This window comes from Oncorhynchus tshawytscha, linkage group LG08 (genome assembly GCF_018296145.1).
Source record: "Oncorhynchus tshawytscha isolate Ot180627B linkage group LG08, Otsh_v2.0, whole genome shotgun sequence".
In the NCBI taxonomy this organism is placed as follows: Eukaryota; Metazoa; Chordata; class Actinopteri; order Salmoniformes; family Salmonidae; genus Oncorhynchus; species Oncorhynchus tshawytscha.
In genome coordinates, this window is record NC_056436.1 from 73,332,934 (window position 1) to 73,350,912 (window position 17,979).

Consider the following 17,979-nt stretch of genomic DNA (forward strand, 5'->3'; position numbering starts at 1 on the left):
CTATCTTTCTGTTTCTCCTCTCCACCTGTCTTTCTGTTTCTCTTCTCCTCTCCTCCTGTCTTTCTGTTTCTCCTCTCCTCCTGTCTTTCTGTTTCTCCTCTCCACCTGTCTTTCTGTTTCTCCTCTCCTACTGTCTTTCTGTTTCTCCTCTCCACCTGTCTTTCTGTTTCTCCTCCTCCTCTTTCTCCTGTCTTTCTGTTTCTCCTCTCCACCTGTCTTTCTGTTTCTCCTCTCCACCTGTCTTTCTGTTTCTCCTCTCCACCTGTCTTTCTGTTTCTCCTCTCCTCCTGTCTTTCTGTTTCTCCTCTCCTCCTGTCTTTCTGTTTCTCCTCTCCACCTGTCTTTCTGTTTCTCCTCTCCTCCTGTCTTTCTGTTTCTCCTCTCCACCTGTCTTTCTGTTTCCCTTCTCTTTCTCCTGTCTTTCTGTTCCCCCTCTCTTTCACCTGTCTTTCTTTTCTGTTTGTCTTTCTGTTTCTCCTCCACCTGTCTTTCTGTTTCTCCTCTCCACCTGTCTTTCTGTTTCTCCTCTCCACCTGTCTTTCTGTTTCTCCTCTCCTCCTGTCTTTCTGTTTCTCCTCTCCTCCTGTCTTTCTGTTTCTCCTCCACCTGTCTTTCTGTTTCCTCTCCACCTGTCTTTCTGTTTCCCTTCTCCTCCTGTCTTTCTGTTTCTCCTCTCCTCCTGTCTTTCTGTTTCTCCTCTCCTCCTGTCTTTCTGTTTTCTCCTCTCCACCTGTCTTTCTGTTTCTCCTCTCTCCTGTCTTTCTGTTTCTCCTCTCCTCCTGTCTTTCTGTTTCCCCTCTCCTCCTGTCTTTCTGTTTCTCCTCTCCTCCTGTCTTTCTGTTTCTCCTCTCCTCCTGTCTTTCTGTTTCTCCTCTCCTCCTGTCTTTCTGTTTCTCCTCTCCTCCTGTCTTTCTGTTTCCCCTCTCCTCCTGTCTTTCTGTTTCTCCTCTCCACCTGTCTTTCTGTTTCTCCTCTCCACCTGTCTTTCTGTTTCTCCTCTCCACCTGTCTTTCTGTTTCTCCTCTCCACCTGTCTTTCTGTTTCTCCTCTCCTCCTGTCTTTCTGTTTCTCCTCTCCTCCTGTCTTTCTGTTTCTCCTCTCCACCTGTCTTTCTGTTTCCCCTCTCCTCCTGTCTTTCTGTTTCTCCTCTCCACCTGTCTTTCTGTTTCTCCTCTCCACCTGTCTTTCTGTTTCTCCTCTCCTCCTGTCTTTCTGTTTCTCCTCTCCACCTGTCTTTCTGTTTCCCTGTCTCTGTTTCTCCTGTCTTTCTTCCTCCTTCTTTCTGTTTCTCCTCTCCTCCTGTCTTTCTGTTTCTCCTCTCCTCCTGTCTTTCTGTTTCTCCTCTCCTCCTGTCTTTCTGTTTCTCCTCTCCTCCTGTCTTTCTGTTTCTCCTCTCCACCTGTCTTTCTGTTTCTCCTCTCCACCTGTCTTTCTGTTTCCCTTCTCCTCCTGTCTTTCTGTTTCTCCTCTCCTCCTGTCTTTCTGTTTCTCCTCTCCTCCTGTCTTTCTGTTTCTCCTCTCCTCCTGTCTTTCTGTTTCTCCTCTCCTCCTGTCTTTCTGTTTCTCCTCTCCACCTGTCTTTCTGTTTCTCCTCTCCACCTGTCTTTCTGTTTCTCCTCTCTCTCTCTTTTTACTTATTCCGCAAGATCAGAAATGTAAGCAGCTCAGATCTGCACTGTGTGTTGTACTGTACAGTAGGTAGAGCTGGGATCATTAGAGAGATGAGAGGATACATTAATAGGTCAGATAGGGGTGGGCTTTTCTATCACCTCATAGTTTAGGTTAGTTAGTTTACCAACCTGATAATGTTATGATAATAAAACATGTATTTTACCTTTATTTTACCAAGTAAGACCCATTGAGGTATAAAAAAAGAATTACAGAAAAATACTAAATACACACAAAAGACAAAGTGTCACAAGTTACAGATACAACTGAAGATTAGAAACAACTGCAGTTATCACACAGTGTTGCTGATCAGAGTCTTAAAAACAGGCAAGGACACTAACTCCCTTAACTTGAATATAATTTGAAGCATGTTCCGGGATGGAAGGGCATTATGGGAAAAAATATGATTTCCCCATCTCAGTTCTAGCCTTAGGAACAGACAAGGACAACAGCGACGCTGAACGAAGACTATATTGAGTGACTGATCTGGTCAGTAAGGAACAGCGATATAAAGGGAGCTGTCCATCAATGCTTTGGACACAAAAGTGTATCAGTGCTTTTGCCCCCTGGTGGAGGGAGAGGTCCATTGCACCATAAGCATACATCTGTATGTACACCAAGGGGCTAAAGCACTGATACACTTTGGTGTTCAAACTCACAGTGATTTGTGCCTGAAATAGAAACCCAATTCCAACTTCGGTTTCTTGGTCAAGTTTATTTTTTTACATTTTTATTTAACACATCATGGTAGCAACACAACATAACAACAACATGGTAGCAACACAACATGGTAGCAGCACAAAACATGGTACAAACATTATTGGGCACAGACAACAGCAAAAAGGGCAAGAAGGTAGAGACAACAATACATCACACAAAGCAGCCACAACTGTCAGCAAGAGTGTCCATGATTGAGTCTTTGAATGAAGAGATAAAACTGTCCAGTTTGAGTGTTTGTTGCAGCTCGTTCCAGTCGCTAGCTGCCGCGAACTGAAAAGAGGAGCGACCCAGGGATGTGTGTGCTTTGGGGATCTTTAACAGAATGTGACTGGCAGAACGGGTGTATGTGGAGGATGAGGGCTGCAGTAGGTATCTCAGATAGGGGGGAGTGAGGCCTAAGAGTGTTTTATAAATAAGCATCAACCAGTGGGTCTTGCGACGGGTATACAGAGATGACCAGTTTGCAGAGTAGTATAGAGTGCAGTGAAGTGTCCAATAAGGAACATTGGTGGCAAATCTAATGGCCGAATGGTAAAGAACATCTAGCCGCTCGAGAGCACCCTTACCTGCCAATCGATAAATTATGTCTCCGTATTCTAGCATGGGTAGGATGGTCATCTGAATCAGGGTTAGTTTGGCAGCTGGGGTGAAAGAGGAATGATTATGATAGAGGAAACCAAGTCTAGATTTAACTTTAGCCTGCAGATTTGATATGTGCTAAGAGGACAGTCTACCGTCTAACCGTACTCCCAAGTACTTGTATGAGGTGACTACCTCAAGCTCTAAACCCTCAGAGGTAGTAATCACACCGGTGGGGAGAGGGGCATTCTTGCTACCAAACCACATGACCTTTGTTTTAGAGTTGTTCAGAACAAGTTTAAGGACAGAGAAAGCTTGTTGGATACTAAGAAAGCTTTGTTGTAGAGCGTTTAACACATAATCCGGGGAGGGGCCAGCTGAGTATAAGACTGTGTCATCTGCATATAAATGGATGAGAGCACTTCCTACTGCTTGTGCTATGTTGTTGATGTAAATTGAGAAGAGCGTGGGGCCTAGGGTTGAGCCTTGGGGTACTCCCTTGGTGACAGGCAGTGGCTGAGACAGCAGATGTTTTGCCTTTATACTCTGCACTTTTTGAGAGAGGTAGTTAAGAAACCAGGCCAAAGACCCCGCAGAGACAGCAATACTCCTTATCCGGCCCACAAGAATGGAATGGTCTACCGTATCAAAAGTCAAGTAAATAAAAATAGCAGCACAACATTTCTTAGAATCAAGGGTAATGGTGACATCATTGAGGACCTTAAGGTTGCAGTGACACATCCATAACCTAAGTGGAAACCAGATTGCCGAAGCCGAAGAGAATACTATAGATATCAAGAAAGCCAGTGAATTGATTATTGACAAGTTTTTCCAACACTTTTGATAAACAGAGCAAAATAGAAATAGGCCTATAACAGTTAGGATCAGTTTGGTCTCACCCTTTAAATAAAGGATGCCCAGTGGCTGCCTTCCAAGCAATGGGAACCTCTCTAGAGAGGAGAGACAGGCTTGGCGATGATAGGGGCAGCAACCTTAAAGAAGAAAGCATCTAAACCATCTGGCCCATATGTTTTTGTTGGGGTCAAGTTTAAGGAGCTCCTTTAGCACCTCGGACTCAGTGACCACCTGCAGGGAGAAACTTTGTAGCGAAAGATGGGAAAGAGAGGGAGCAGCATCAGGGATAGTTGCATTAGAAAGGGTGGGAGATGAGGAAATGTTGGACTGGCAAGGAAGCATGGCTGAGTCAAATAGGAATCCTGACTTAATGAAGTGGTGATTAAAGAGCTCAGCCATGTCCTGCTTGTCAGTAACAACCACATATTCAACATTAAGGGACATGGGCAGCTGTGAGGAGGATGGTTTATTCTTCAGAACTGTTTAAAGCTGCTGTTTAAAACCATATTCCAGAACTTCTTGGGGTTAGACCCACAGAGAGAACTGTTCCTTAAAGTAACTAACTTTGGCCTTCCGGATAGCCCGAATGCACTTATTTCTCATTTGCCTGAATGAGAGCCAGTCAGCCTGAGTATCAATGTGCTGTTTAAAATTGAGCTTTTCATCTAACCAAATCCCAAGATACTTATAGGAGTTGACCCTATCAATTTGCTGGCCATTTATTGTTAAAATCTGCAAGTGACTCCATCTTTAGATGCGTGGAATAAACAATTGTGTCATCAGCATACAGATGGAGATTTGCAGTCAGAGGTCTTCCCTATATCATGTATGTGCAGTGTAAAAAGGATCAGACCTAAAATTGAGCCCCGGCGAACTCTTTTGTAAGCCTTCGAAAATCTGATTTCATACCCTCCTGTGCTACACACTGTGTTCTGTCAGAAAGGTAGTTCTGGCACCAATCCAATGCATCAACACTTAAACCAACCTTTTTTCATCTATGCAACAGCAGGGCATGGTCAACAGTCAACAGTGTCCAAAGCCTTCGATACGTCCATAATGAGCTCTCATTACTGACATCCCTGAAAAAGCTTGCCCTCTCTAGTGTGTGTGTGTATTAATGTGGTTGTCTATATACAGTATGCCTTTACTGTATGTTTTTCAGTGATATATAATGTTCTGTGAACAACCCCCTGGGTGGTGATATATATAATGTTCTGTGAACAACCCCCTGGGTGGTGATATATATAATGTTCTGTGAACAACCCCCTGGGTGGTGATATATATAATGTTCTGTGAACAACCCCCTGGGTGGTGATATATATAATGTTCTGTGAACAACCCCTGGGTGGTGATATATATATAATGCTCTGTGAACAACCCCTGGGTGGTGATATATATATAATGCTCTGTGAACAACCCCCTGGGTGGTGATATATATATATAATGCTCTGTGAACAACCCCTGGGTGGTGATATATATAATGCTCTGTGAACAACCCCTGGGTGGTGATATATATATAATGCTCTGTGAACAACCCCTGGGTGGTGATATATATAATGTTCTGTGAACAACCCCTGGGTGGTGATATATATAATGTTCTGTGAACAACCCCTGGGTGGTGATATATATATAATGCTCTGTGAACAACCCCTGGGTGGTGATATATATATAATGCTCTGTGAACAACCCCTGGGTGGTGATATATATATATAATGCTCTGTGAACAACCCCTGGGTGGTGATATATATAATGCTCTGTGAACAACCCCTGGGTGGTGATATATATATAATGCTCTGTGAACAACCCCTGGGTGGTGATATATATATAATGCTCTGTGAACAACCCCTGGGTGGTGATATATATAATGCTCTGTGAACAACCCCTGGGTGGTGATATATATAATGTTCTGTGAACAACCCCTGGGTGGTGATATATATAATGTTCTGTGAACAACCCCTGGGTGGTGATATATATAATGTTCTGTGAACAACCCCTGGGTGGTGATATATATATAATGTTCTGTGAACAACCCCTGGGTGGTGATATATATATAATGTTCTGTGAACAACCCCTGGGTGGTGATATATATATAATGTTCTGTGAACAACCCCTGGGTGGTGATATATATATAATGTTCTGTGAACAACCCCTGGGTGGTGATATATATAATGTTCTGTGAACAACCCCTGGGTGGTGATATATATATAATGTTCTGTGAACAACCCCCTGGGTGGTGATATATATATATGCTCTGTGAACAACCCCTGGGTGGTGATATATATATATAATGCTCTGTGAACAACCCCTGGGTGGTGATATATATATATAATGCTCTGTGAACAACCCCTGGGTGGTGATATATATAATGCTCTGTGAACAACCCCTGGGTGGTGATATATATAATGCTCTGTGAACAACCCCCCCTGGGTGGTGATATATATATAATGCTCTGTGAACAACCCCTGGGTGGTGATATATATAATGTTCTGTGAACAACCCCCTGGGTGGTGATATATATAATGTTCTGTGAACAACCCCCTGGGTGGTGATATATATAATGCTCTGTGAACAACCCCCTGGGTGGTGATATATATAATGTTCTGTGAACAACCCCCTGGGTGGTGATATATATAATGTTCTGTGAACAACCCCCTGGGTGGTGATATATATAATGCTCTGTGAACAACCGCATGGGTGGTGATATACAGTGGGGCAAAAAAGTATTTTGTCAGCCACCAATTGTGCAAGTTCTCCCACTTAAAAAGATGAGAGAGGCCTGTAATTTTCATCATTTTCATCACTTCAACTATGACAGACAAAATGAGGGAAAAAAAATCCAGAAAATCACATTGTAGGATTTTTTAATGAATTTATTTGCAAATTATGGTGGAAAATAATACAAGTTTATCTCAATGCTTTGTTATATACTGTTTGTTGGCAATGACAGAGGTCAAACATTTTCTGTAAGTCTTCACAAGGTTTTCACACACTGTTGCTGGTATTTTGGCCCATTCCTCCATGCAGATCTCCTCTAGAGCAGTGATGTTTTGGGGCTGTTGCTGGGCAACACGGACTTTCAACTCCCTCCAAAGATTTTCTATGGGGTTGAGATCTGGAGACTGGCTAGGCCACTCCAGGACCTTGAAATGCTTCTTACGAAGCCACTTCTTCGTTGCCCGGGCGGTGTGTTTGGGATCATTGTCATGCTGAAAGACCGAGCCACGTTTCATCTTCAATGCCCTTGCTGATGGAATGAGGTTTTCACTCAAAATCTCACGATACATGGCCCCATTCATTCTTTCCTTTACATGGATCAGTCGTCCTGGTCCCTTTGCAGAAAAACAGCCCCAAAGCATGATGTTTCCACCCCCATGCTTCACAGTAGGCATGGTGTTCTTTGGATGCAACTCAGCATTCTTTGTCCTCCAAACACGACGAGTTGAGTTTTTACCAAAAAGTTATATTTTGGTTTCATCTGACCATATGACATTCTCCCAATCTTCTTCTGGATCATCCAAATGCCCCTTAGCAAACCTCAGAAGGGCCTGGACATGTACTGGCTTAAGCAGGGGGACACATCTGGCAATGCGGGATTTGAGTCCCTGGCGGCGTAGTGTGTTACTGATGTTAGGCTTTGTTACTTTGGTCCCAGCTCTCTGCAGGTCATTCACTAGGTCCCCCCGTGTGGTTCTGGGATTTTTGCTCACCGTTCTTGTGATCATTTTGATCCCACGGGGTGAGATCTTGCGTGGAGCCCCAGATCGAGGGAGATTATCAGTGGTCTTGTATGTCTTCCATTTCCTAATAATTGCTCCCACATTTGATTTCTTCAAACCAAGCTGCTTACCTATTGCAGATTCAGTCTTCCCAGCCTGGTGCAGGTCTACAATTTTGTTTCTGGTGTCCTTTGACAGCTCTTTGGTCTTGGCCATAGTGAAGTTTGGAGTGTGACTGTTTGAGGTTGTGGACAGGTGTCTTTTATACTGATAACAAGTTCAAACAGGTGCCATTAATACAGGTAACGAGTGGAGGACAGAGGAGCCTCTTAAAGAAGAAGTTACAGGTCTGTGAGAGCCAGAAATCTTGCTTATTTGTAGGTGACCAAATACTTATTTTCCACCATAATTTGAAAATAAATTCATTAAAAATCCTACAATGTGATTTTCTGGATTCTGGATTTTTTTTTCTGGATGTTTTTCTCATTTTGTCTGTCATAGTTGAAGTGTACCTATTATGAAAATTACAGGCCTCTCTCATCTTTTTAAGTGGGAGAACTTGCACAATTGGTGGCTGACTAAATACTTTTTGCCCCACTGTATATATAATGCTCTGTGAACAACTCCATCAGTGGTTATATACAGTGCATTCAGAAAGTATTCAGACCCCTTGACTTTTTCAACATTTCGTTACGTTACAGCCTTATCCAAGAATTGATTTAATAAAACAAATGCCTCATCGATCTACACACAAAACCCCATAATGAAAAACCAAAAGCAGGTTAAAATAAAATAAATACCTTATTTACTTAAGAATTCAGACCCTTTGCTATGAGACTCGAAATTAAGCTCTGGTGCATCCTGTTTCCATTGATCATCCTTGAGATGCTTAACCAACTTGATTGGAGTCAACTTGTGGTAAATTTAATTGTTTGGACATGATTTGGAAAGTCACACACCTGTCTATATAAGGTCCCACATTTGACAGTGCATGTCAGAGCAAAAACTAAACCGAATCAATGTCCATAGAGCTCCGTGACAGCATTGTGTCGAGGCACAGATCTGGGGAAGGGTACCAAGACATTTCTGTAGCATTGAAGGTCCCCAAGAACACAGTGGCCTCCATCATTCTTAAATGGAAGAAGTTTGAAACCACCAAGACTCTTCCTAGAGCTGACTGGCCAGCCAAACCGACCAATCAGGGGAGAAGGTCCTTGGTCTGGGAGGTGACCAAGAACCCAATAGTCACTCTGACAGAGCTCTAGAGTTCCTCTGTGGAGATGGGAGAAACTTCCAGAAGGACTAACATCTCTGTAGCACTCCACCAATCAGGCCTTTATGGTAGAGTGGCATGACAGCCAAAAGACACCTAAAGACTCTCAGACCATGAGAAACAAGATTCTCTGGTCTGATGAAACCAAGATTGAACTCTTTGGCCTGAATGCCAAGCGTAACGTCTGGAGGAAACCTGGCACCATCCCTACAGTGAAGCATGGTGGTGGCAGTATCATGCTGTGGGGATGTTTTTCAGTGGCAGGGACTGGGAGACTAGTCAGGATCGAGGGAAAGATGAACAGAGCAAAGTACAGAGAGATCCTTGATAAAAAAAACTGCTCCGATCGAACATCACTGGAGAGACCTAAAAAAAAAGCTGTGCAGCGACACTCCCCATCCAACCTGACAGAGCTTGAGAGGATCTGCACAGAAGAATGTGAGAAACTCCCCAATTACAGGTGTGCCAAGCTTGTAGGGTCATACCCAAGAAGACTAGAGGCTGTAATCGCTGCCAAATGAGCTTCAACAAAGTACTGAGGAAAGGGTCTGATACTTCAGGGTATTGTGTGTATATTGATGAGGGGGAAAAATTATTTAGTACATTTTAGAATAAGGCTGTAACGTAACAAAATTAGAAAAAAGTCAAGGGGTCTGAATACTTTCCCAATGCGCTGTATATAATGCTCTGTAAAAAAACACCTGGGTGGTGATATAGGAGACAGTGTGACTCTCCTCTTCCTACCCTTCAAGCTGCGTCCTACTAGTCAAGAGCTCACACACACAGACACACACACACCAGCACTTCCCGTTCAGATGTCCTCTCAGTGTCCTCATCACAGCGCGACTCCATCCATCACCATTACTGTCTCCCCTCTATGACATCACTACCTCGCTAGTCCCAATCCCTGCTGGCTGCCTCCCTACTGGTCTCCTGGCAGGGAGGGCATGAGGCGGAGGAGGGCTGGTGGCAGGCAGGGGTGGTGGCAGGGAGGCCACGAGGCGAAGGGGGTTGGTAGGGGGGGGTTGATTATGACTGGAGCCTGTTTAGGGGTTTAACAGCTCATCTGCAAGGAGGGAGGGAGGGAGGGACAGCTGCTGCCAGCCCAGGAGTTTAATGGGGACTGCAGTTTCCTTCCTTCCTCTTGAGTCTCTGCTTTCACCTGCAGTGTTCCTGCACCAATCACCCTCCTCCTCGTCCCATCCTCCCCTCCTCTTCTCCTCCCATCCTCTACTCCTCCCCCTCCTCCTCCCATCCTCCACCATTCCCCCTCCTCCTTCCATCCTCCCCTCCTCCACCAACACCCTATGAAGTGTTATTAGATGGGAGGGAGAGGGCACAGCAGAGGACATTTACAATACATTGAATTACATTTAACAACAAGATAAATGGATAATGTTATATATAGGCTTGTTGTAAAGAGGCCAGAAATGAGAGTTTAAGTATTTTAAAGGGGCAATCTACAGTTGCTTTATCCCTTTTGGACAGCTGAATTCATGAAATGTACACATTGATTCTTGAAGATTATAACTTAGAAATGCCTCATGATCTTAGTTCAACTGTCGTACCCCATTAAAACCCAAAATATAAGCTTGTTTCACTCCAATGTTTGTAATTAAAGAAGTAAATGTAAACAAACATTATATAGCCTTCAAACATGGTTAAAACTATCATTTAGAAGTCATGGATGTCAGTCCTTGCATCCATAGCTTTGTCTATGAATGTGAGAGTGGTTACATTTCTCCAGCCCCATCCTTCAGCTTTTTACTGAAACGAGTGGGGAGCATGCTTGTTTCAACTGCTGATTGACACTTTAAGAAGGTCTTAGGAAATGATTGTCCTCACAAACAACATAGCAGGTTATCTATTTTATATTTTAGAATGTGTAAAAGCATATTTTCAGAGAAGTGCTTAAATAACAGCCTGTTAAGACTAATGATTGTCTATGTATTTAGGCTATAGGCTTACAGAAAATTAGTGTGTACATTGGGCTTCCGACTGGCGCAGCGGTCTAAGGCACTGCATCTCAGTGCTAGAGGTGTCACTACAGACACCCTGGTTTGAGTCCAGGCTCTATCACAACCGCCTGAGATTGGGAATCCCATAGAGCGGCGCACAATTGGCCCAGCATCGTCCTGGTTTGGCCGGGGTAGGCTGTCATTGTAAATAAGAATTTGCTTTTCACTGACTTGCCTAATAAAATAAATAAGCAATGTAGTGGAACCTACATTTTGAATGTTGAGCCAGCATCTGGGTGGCAGGTAGTCTATCAGTTAGAGTGTTGAGTCACTAACCCAAAGGTCGCTGGTTTGAATACCTGAGCTGACAAGGTGACAAATCGGTTGATGTGCCCTTGAGAAAGGCACTTAAGCCTAATTTGCTCCAGGGGCACTGTACTACTATGGCTGACCCTGTAAAACAACACATTTCACTGCATCTCTCCAAGTCTCATTTTTATTATTTTTTATTTATTTCACCGTTATTTAACCAGGTAGGCTAGTTGAGAACACCTTTATTTAACCAGGTAGGCTAGTTGAGAACACCTTTATTTAACCAGGTAGGCTAGTTGAGAACACCTTTATTTAACCAGGTAGGCTAGTTGAGAACACCTTTATTTAACCAGGTAGGCTAGTTGAGAACACCTTTATTTAACCAGGTAGGCTAGTTGAGAACACCTTTATTTAACCAGGTAGGCTAGTTGAGAACACCTTTATTTAACCAGGTAGGCTAGTTGAGAACAAGTTCCCTTTATTTAACCAGGTAGGCTAGTTGAGAACAAGTTCCCTTTATTTAACCAGGTAGGCTAGTTGAGAACAAGTTCCCTTTATTTAACCAGGTAGGCTAGTTGAGAACAAGTTCCCTTTATTTAACCAGGTAGGCTAGTTGAGAACAAGTTCCCTTTATTTAACCAGGTAGGCTAGTTGAGAACAAGTTCCTTTATTTAACCAGGTAGGCTAGTTGAGAACACCTTTATTTAACCAGGTAGGCTAGTTGAGAACAAGTTCCCTTTATTTAACCAGGTAGGCTAGTTGAGAACAAGTTCCCTTTATTTAACCAGGTAGGCTAGTTGAGAACACCTTTATTTAACCAGGTAGGCTAGTTGAGAACAAGTTCTCATTTGCAACTGCGACCTGGCCAAGATAAAGCGTAGCAATTCGACACATACAACAACACAGAGTTACACATGGAATAAACAAAACATACAGTCAATAATACAGTAGAACAAAAGAAAACAAAAAGTCTATATACAGTGAGTGCAAATGAGGTAAGTTAAGGAAATAAATAGGCCATGGTGGCGAAGTAATTACAATATAGCAATTAAACACTGGAATGGTAGATTGGCAGAAGATGAATGTGCAACTAGAGATACTGGGGTGCAAAGGAGAAAAATAAATACCAGTATGGGGATGAGGTAGGTAGATAGATGGGCTGTTTACAGATAGGCTAAGTACAGGTGCAGTGATCTGTAAACTGCTCTGACAGCTGATGCTTAAAGCTAGTGAGGGAGATGTGAGTCTCCAGCTTCAGAGATTTTTGCAATTTGTTCCAGTCATGGGCAGCAGAGAACTGGAAGGAAAGATGACCAAAGGAGGAATTGGCTTTGGGGGTGACCAGTGAGATATACCTGCTGGAGTGTGTGCTACGAGTGGGTGCTGCTATGGTGACCAGTGAGCTGAGATAAGGCGGGGCTTTACCTTTAATGAGGTAACATAGTGGCTTTGCTGGTCTCTGCTCTCCTTCTCTACTACACAACATGGTGTGGGTGTGCATGCATGTCTCCCTCCCTCAATTATCACATGATTTGAGATGTTTGTCCTTTGAAAAGCTGCTTACTTGGTAGACTGCAAACATACCAGATGTTGGATCTTAATTTGACCTCTTTTTGTCGCAGGAGGAAAATAATCCTGCAGCAGGAGGATTTTAATAGCTGAAGAAATATTTAGAATTGCCAAGGGGCAGCTGGAAGCAGTGTTTGTATGCAATGCAGTAACATACCTACATTGTAACTTGTGTAGGTTACGAGCAGGCTACAGCAAGTCTCGTGTTAATTTTTATGTGGATTATAATAAATGTACATATTTGTAGGGGGTAGATGTACAGTACCAGCCAAGTTTGGACACCTACTCATTCCAGGGGTTTTCTTTATTTTTCTATTTTATACATTGTAGAATAATAGTGAAGACATCAAAACTATGTAATAACACATTTATGGACTCATGTAGTAACCAAAAAAGTGTTCAACAAATTAAAATGTATTTTAGATTTTAGATTCTTCAAAGTAGTCCCCCTTTGCATTTGACAGCTTTGCACACTCTTGGCATGTTTTTCCAGACTGAAAATGTTTTATTGCTTCACAAAGTTCCTCTTCTGTAAATTGGCCTTCACACTGTTCTTTCTGTAAATTTGTTAATTTTACATTATTATTATTATTATTATTATTATTATTATTATTATTATTATTATTATTATTATTATTATTAGGAAATCAATACTCACATTTAACACCATTCAGTGGACATAGAGGAGACTGAAAAGAAAACATGCTTAAAATATTTTGCTTCCTCTTTCAAAATAATATTTGGTGAATCAAAATAACTCCATTTGTGACGAGTTTCTGTAAATTCTTTTTTGGTAGAATTTCTGTGTTGAAGATTCAAGAAAAATGTTAATTTTTCCCCATTTTCCATCCAATTCGCTGTATTTTTGTAATACATTACACTTGATCGTTCTTGAATAAGTACCTCCACTTCTTTTTGTTTTTCTTCTAACCTATTTTGTGCCTCTATAGTACAGTTTCCTTTCCCATCTACCTGCTCTGTTACTTCCTCTATTTCCTTTATTAGTCTAATCCCCTTTGACCTAGACTGCTTTTGTTTTAATTATGAGTATTGTATTGAATGGCCTCTAAAAGTACATTTGAAAGTGTCCCATACAATAAGGGGTCTGCTGTACCTATGTTGTACAAAAAAAGTCAATTCTGAATTATTTTGTCTTAGTTAAGAAAAAAATATCATCCAATAGGCTTTCCCCGTCCACGTGGAAATTCTGTAAGAGTTATATGGAGGCCAATTAGATGGTGGTCCGATCGCATTCAGTCTCCTATTAATACTTTTTAAAACTTTTGATGCCAGCAAGAATGAGACTAGGAGGTAATCAAGACGGCTAGCTTGATGAAGCCTCCTCCATACACATCTCACTAGGTCAGGGGTTTTCAGCCTCCATATATCCACTAGTTCTAATGTATCCATGATCTTTGTAATCTCCTTAAGTGCTTGAGGATGATAGTTTGTAGAATGATTTCCTTTACGATCCACTGAGGTACTTCAAATCGTATTATAATCTCCCACTGTAATAATAGATTATTTGGTTGCTTGTGAGCTCAATAGATTATTATATTTTTGAAAAAGTGTAGATCGACAGATCTGTTTTTGGTCCAATAGTATATTTAAAATAATCCATCTTCCTTGTTGATCTGTTTGCACAGTTTGCACAATCACCCCTTTTGAGTTTCTTTGCCCATGACAAAAATATATTTCTCCCTCCGTCCTTTTTCCACCCAACCTCATCTAGATTTGTAGAATGAGTTTCCTGTAAGCAATAGATATTGCAATTATAACTTGCTATACTTATTTCCCCACTTACCATAATGATACCCATGTTTCAATTATACTTACTACAACCAATGTTTGTAAACTTACCATTAAAAAGCACCATGATGATTCAGTGTCCGTATAGCTGTAGCTGTACCATAATATTTGCACTGGTGAGCATACTGTAGCTGCAATTTTGTAAACCTCCAATTGTCCTAATATTCCACCCACTAAAACCTCCCTCCGAATAACCAAATAACATGGTGTCACGTTCTGACCTTAGTTCCTTTGTTTTTGTCTTTATTTTAGTGGGTCAGGGTGTGAGTTGGGGTGGGCAGTCTATGTTTGTTTTTCTATGTTGGTTTCTGTGTTCGGCCTGGTATGGTTCTCAATCAGAGGCAGGTGTCGTTAGTTGTCCCTGATTGAGAATCATATTTAGGTAGCCTTTTTCCACATGTGTTTCGTGGGTGTTTATTTTCTGTCTTTGTGTATGTCGCCAGACAGGACTGTTTCGGTTTTCTTTCGTTCACTTTATTGTTTTTTGTATTTCAGTGTTCAGTTTGATTCATTAAATATTACATCATGAACACTTACCATGCTGCAAATTGGTCCTCCGATCCTTCTCGCTACTCCTCCTCTGAAGAGGAGGACGAGATCCTTTACACATGGGAAAAAAGTAACAAAAAAGTAACAGAGTAACAATAATAGGTAATATAAATAATAACAACACAATCTTATACATGCATGCTCATATTATAAAGTCCTAGCAAGGCTGTAAGCATGTCAGCCCAGCCTGCTCAGTTCATTGGATTCAATTGTTCATAAAAAAATGAATAATAATAATTTAAAAAGAAGAGAAAACAACCTAAATATATCGGAAGACCAGTCCCTTTTTCATGTCCATTACATTCAAGACATATTTCATATAGTCCTCATTATATCCTGTTGTATTCTGACAAAAAGGAAGAAGGAAAGAGGAACATAGATTCTAACGACTTCAAGTAATAATGTGTCTTAGGCATCACATTATATCCTGTTGTATCGTGCCATGGCTGTGCCAGAGCCGACCGCAAGCCAAACCCAGGCACTACCTTATGGGAAGGCATACTCAAGTTCAACTGACAATCGTTTCCGACACAGCCACGGCACGACAGCCAAGAACAGTACTGACAATCCAGAGCAAGTAAACTTGTAAAACCCACCCTCTCTCCACCCTTATTCCAGGGTTGTTGCTCTATCACCTTGGCTGTTTTACACCTAGGCCTATATCATTAGGAACAAGAATATAAAAGGCAGCATAAATAGCTTATATTGAAATATATAATATACTTTTCTCTCGCTTAGAGAAGTGCTTCCATAAGACAATTACTGTATTAGTTCTACCGTTAACTTGAATGACTTTATCCCAGTGTTAACCAGCCCACACACACTAGAGACAACCACCCTGTTGACAATACCTAATCCATCCATTTGCCGGTGTGTATCGGATGAATAATCATAATTTACATTTTATATTGAGATTAATTTTTTTAATGCAAAAGGGTAATGCCAATTATTTTCGGATTGTATAGGCCTATTCCAATAGAAAACCTGGGCAGGTTTATAATTACAGTGCCTTGCGAAAGTATTCGACCCCCTTGAACTTTGCGACCTTTTGCCACATTTCAGGCTTCAAACATAAAGATATAAAACTGTATTTTTTGTGAAGAATCAACAACAAGTGGGACACAATCATGAAGTGGGACAACATTTATTGGATATTTCAAACTTTTTTAACAGATCAAAAACTGAAAAATTGGGCGTGCAAAATTATTCAGCCCCCTTAAGTTAATACTTTGTAGCGCCATCTTTTGCTGCGATTACAGCTGTAAGTCGCTTGGGGTACGTCTCTATCAGTTTTGCACATCGAGAGACTGACATTTTTTCCCATTCCTCCTTGCAAAACAGCTCGAGCTCAGTGAGGTTGGATGGAGAGCATTTGTGAACAGCAGTTTTCAGTTCTTTCCACAGATTCTCGATTGGATTCAGGTCTGGACTTTGACTTGGCCATTCTAACACCTGGATATGTTTATTTTTGAACCATTCCATTGTAGATTTTGCTTTATGTTTTGGATCATTGTCTTGTTGGAAGACAAATCTCCGTCCCAGTCTCAGGTCTTTTGCAGACTCCATCAGGTTTTCTTCCAGAATGGTCCTGTATTTGGCATCCATCTTCCCATCAATTTTAACCATCTTCCCTGTCCCTGCTGAAGAAAAGCAGGCCCAAACCACGATGCTGCCACCACCATGTTTGACAGTGGGGATGGTATGTTCAGGGTGATGAGCTGTGTTGCTTTTACGCCAAACATAACGTTTGGCATTGTTGCCAAAAAGTTCAATTTTGGTTTCATCTGACCAGAGCACCTTCTTCCACATGTTTGGTGTGTCTCCCAGGTGGCTTGTGGCAAACTTTAAACAACACTTTTTATGGATATCTTTAAGAAATGGCTTTCTTCTTGCCACTCTTCCATAAAGGCCAGATTTGTGCAATATACGACTGATTGTAGATCTCTGCAGTTCATCCAGAGTGATCATGGGCCTCTTGGCTGCATCTCTGATCAGTCTTCTTGTATGAGCTGAAAGTTTAGAGGGACGGCCAGGTCTTGGTAGATTTGCAGTGGTCTGATACTCCTTCCATTTCAATATTATCGCTTGCTCCTTGGGATGTTTAAAGCTTGGGAAATCTTTTTGTATCCAAATCCGGCTTTAAACTTCTTCACAACAGTATCTCGGACCTGCCTGGTGTGTTCATTGTTCTTCATGATGCTCTCTGCGCTTTTAACGGACCTCTGAGACTATCACAGTGCAGGTGCATTTATACGGAGACTTGATTACACACAGGTGAATTGTATTTATCATCATTAGTCATTTAGGTCAACATTGGATCATTCAGAGATCCTCACTGAACTTCTGGAGAGAGTTTGCTGCACTGAAAGTAAAGGGGCTGAATAATTTTGCACGCCCAATTTTTCAGTTTTTGATTTGTTAAAAAAGTTTGAAATATCCAATAAATGTCGTTCCACTTCATGATTGTGTCCCACTTGTTGTTGATTCTTCACAAAAAAATACAGTTTTATATCTTTATGTTTGAAGCCTGAAATGTGGCAAAAGGTCGCAAAGTTCAAGGGGGCCGAATACTTTCGCAAGGCACTGTATATAATCCTTTATCCTGTATAATACATCTATTCATATTTATTAAGTTTTATCTTTAAAGCTAATCATTCCGATTCACATCGGCGAACAAGGGCCACACTTATATAACAGCTTTTAAGTCATAATATACCCAACTTCTACCATTAGGACATATCCTATTCAACAACAAAAACTACCCTGGTATTTCTAATGCACAGTCTTCAAATGAACTACATGAATGAATCATAAAGAAAAAACAGGTCAGTCGTACACATCCTCGCCTTCCCCTAAATCAAAACCTGATATTACGTCCATATAGCCCAAAGTTCCATAATGCCTTAATAGAAAAAGGATAAGTTCATCATACCCATTCTGCATTACCATAAATCAAACCTTATTTTAAGTC

The 17,979-nt window shown here is 41.5% G+C and overlaps 1 protein-coding gene across 9 annotated transcripts in view; it reads left to right on the forward strand.

Moving 5' to 3' along the window:
- The window catches only part of mbnl3 (muscleblind-like splicing regulator 3), an 89,832-nt gene that overhangs the window by 37,800 nt on the left and 34,053 nt on the right, over positions 1-17,979 (forward strand). The gene's annotated exons all lie outside the window — the stretch shown is intronic.